We start from the raw sequence: 3,661 nt of genomic DNA, 5'->3' as shown, positions 1-3,661 counted from the left end.
TAGTGATGTGTGTGAACACACTTAGGACCGCCGGGGCACTTTTTCCCTCACTAGGAGGTTTTTTCCCCCGTGCATTGTATATACGCCCATTATCTTCTAGGGCTTGTGATCTTTCATTTTTGGCACTCATAATACACTACTGTGTTGTGCTCAAGCTTCCTCATCTTCTTGAAGTTGTGTGTGCATTCCTGCAACCCTAATTCCAACACTTTCCCTAATGCCAGCAAACCCATAAGCATGTATCTACTAACCCACAAGCTTAAGCAAGCATAGAATGTAACATTCACAAACCCACAAGCTCATAGAGAGAGTCTATCCATGAATAACTCATTGCCAATGAAGTGGGCAAGAGCTTGCATCAATGGAGACTACACACACACACACACTACAAGCATGCATACACAAGAGAAAGAAAGAAGCATTCAACTAATCATAGATTAATCTACTTCAATGATGCTAAAACAGATTAAGAGAAAGAAGTGGAGCTATACTCATTGGAGATTGATGCTCATTAGAGTACAATAGAGAGAGTTAGAGAGTTGCCATAGCTTGAGAGCTCAAGAGCTTCACTCAATAGCTTATGAGAATGGCCAAAAACGTACCCTTTTCTTTAGCTAACATCTCTTTTATAGAGATGTCACTAACCCTAACCCTAGGCCTCTTTCACACATGGGCGGACAACCCCATAAGTGAGCCTTGCTTAATACACTTAGAACTCTCATTTAGAACCCACATTGGCCTAAAACGATTTGCATTGCACTTCGGCACAAAAATATGGAAAAATTATGTGCGTCTTTATGTTCCCATGGCTACAATCCCGCTCTCTCGCATTAATTGCTTCCGGCCTCCTTCCATAATCCGTGTTCCTGTGAGTGTTCCCGTGGAACAGAAGCTCTTAAGTGAATGAGAGACTTGAACTAGAAACTTGTGAAAGGCTTGGAAGAGGCTCAGATATGATTTCAAGAACCTTGGGAGAAAGGACAAACATTGAGATAGAAATAAGTGATAATGCTTAGATAGAACACTTGATTAGCTAGAACAAGATAGAATTAGTGATAATTAATCACTAATGAAAGTTAAAAGAGCTCGTGGGCTATGGCTATGAAAAAATATTATTCTGAGAGAAACAGCTCTGTTCTCCTAGCTGAGAAAGCTATTGTCACGGGACCCTTTTGTACTTCTTAAAGAATTAATTAAAAAATCTCATAAATTACATCATAATTGAAACAAAGACTTGAATTAAAATTGCATAATTAAATAACTTAGTATAACACAAGGCAAAAGAATTAGAATAACATCACCTTCAAAAGTAAAGGATAGAGAATACCACACAGTAAACCAGATTGGGTGCAATCTCCCCTCTCAAGTGTGTAGCTCCACTTCCACGACTTAAGTATTTAGAGAATTTTATTCATAAAAATAGCCCAAGGAGCTAAGAATAGATGAGCGTACAGATTGGGCTTGCTTTTTCCACTTTTGGGATATTATTTTACATATTTTTAATCATATTGAAATCCCTAAGGTTTGTACATATAAAAACCTTTGCCCAAATGTAATTGCTAGTGAGCCTTGTTACATAAAATAACTTTGTGCACATTTGCACATATATTAATCTTGTGCTCACTTGCACATTCCATTAAGCTTAATCCTACACAAATTGAAGTAAATATATTTTGTATAATTATTAATTTATCAAAAATATGACAAAATATATACCTGTAATAACAGTCCTCCCGTTTGAGGAAGCAATTGTCCTCAGTTGTGTAAGAAAAATGTCGATAGAATAAGATTATTGATGTCATAACCTGCAAAGTAAACTCAGAGGTCTAAACATGGCTCAGAGAGGCACAAAGGCATGGCTCAGAGGTTCTTGTGGACATGGAATACTAACAAGAAAAACTCATCGACACCAATATTGGTGATCTTCACACACTCATTATCAAATAAAAAATAACATATACAAAAAGTCTAATACATGATTGATAAAAGAAAAATGATCATCGTCTTCACACCACCACTCAATCCACCAGCCATACAACACCTCAATCGGTACCCTCGTATAGTGCGACACCTCAATCGATGGGCCCTCGCACATCTCATGCAGTGCGGCACCTCAATCGGTACCCTCACACTTCTCGTTGTTGCTATACTCAGACGCTATCCACATTAGTTAAAAAATTAATTGAACACATGAATTAATCCCAACATCATCTTGAGATATAGACAACCCATAAATATTCAAATAATAGACACACACATGTTTGCCAGGCGTAAGTACCTCGGGAATCACCCCTCCATACGAATCAACAGAAACAAATAGTGGAGGCCCAAAAGCATGCCATATAACGGGCATCCCTGATATATAGTTGCATAAACGCATGAGAAGATGGCTTCATGATTGGTGTGGAAGACTTACACATAATGCATATGCAATGAACAATCAAATGAATGTATGTAAGACGAGTCTAAGTGTCCCATACCACATAGGCGCGTTGCACATACACACATAAGATGGTAAAAGATAGAAGACATAAATGTGTCTGGAGTATATAAAACCAATCTGATGTCCCATACCACCAGATTAATTCCAGTTTGAGGCAGAGTGGCCAGTTCCCTCTAAAACTTAAATTCCGACACAAATTTTCTCTATCTAGAAATTTTATTTAAGTTATTGGACTAATCTTAATGTTGAATCTAAAATTTATTAATTAGGTTCTTAGGTTGTAAAAATAGTTATGAAAAGTTGTATATAATGAAATGAATATATATATATATATACACACACACACACACACACACACACACACACACACACACACACACACACACACACACACACATATACATACCTCCATTGTTGTGGTATGATTGAAATAATCTATCAAAAACAATATCAACACTTGAAAGAGATGTGAGTCGTTATTACTTCTATGGATATGATATATAAAGTTATTGAACAAAATCTCATGAGAAACTTAACATTATAAGAATAAAAGTTAAATTGGTTATGGTTATAAGGATAGAAAAATGCTAACCTTGATTTGGAAAGGTTGTTTGAGGGGATGTGAGATTATAAATGAAGAATGGATAAATTTGATAAAATACGAATGACAAGTAATGATTCTAAACATTTTGATTAAGTGAACAAGTCTAGATGATGAAAGATTAACTTACATTTGTATTTAAGATAAACTTAAAACATGAAACTGAAGTGTAAGAGAGTCGTACCTTATATATATATATATATATATATATATATATATATATATATATATATATATATGATTGCAATGATGCTCTACGATGAGAAAAATGAGAAACAATGCGAATGGATTAAAATATAATTACTTTTCCAAACATAACTAGGGTTATATTTAATTATGATTTTATAAGAAATAGAACTTATAGTAGTATGATATAAAACTCTACGTATAATTATTTTAAGCATGATTATTTCAAGGATAGAAGTGAGAAACTTACTTGGAAGGTGTTCGGATCATTGTCTCAAGATAAAACTTACATAGAAACATTGGAAAATTTATTTACTAAGTTATAGAGGATACACAAATATCGTAAGCATATGTGATTGTTTAATTTGTTACAAATATTAAAAATTATAGAAAATGGAGAATCAATTTGCTACAGGCATAAAGGTAATGAA

The sequence above is a fragment of the Cibotium barometz genome, chromosome 19 (assembly GCF_041138505.1).
Source record: "Cibotium barometz isolate CiBa-2024 chromosome 19, ASM4113850v1, whole genome shotgun sequence".
Taxonomy (NCBI): domain Eukaryota; kingdom Viridiplantae; phylum Streptophyta; class Polypodiopsida; order Cyatheales; family Cibotiaceae; genus Cibotium; species Cibotium barometz.
This window is presented reverse-complemented; position numbering follows the sequence as displayed.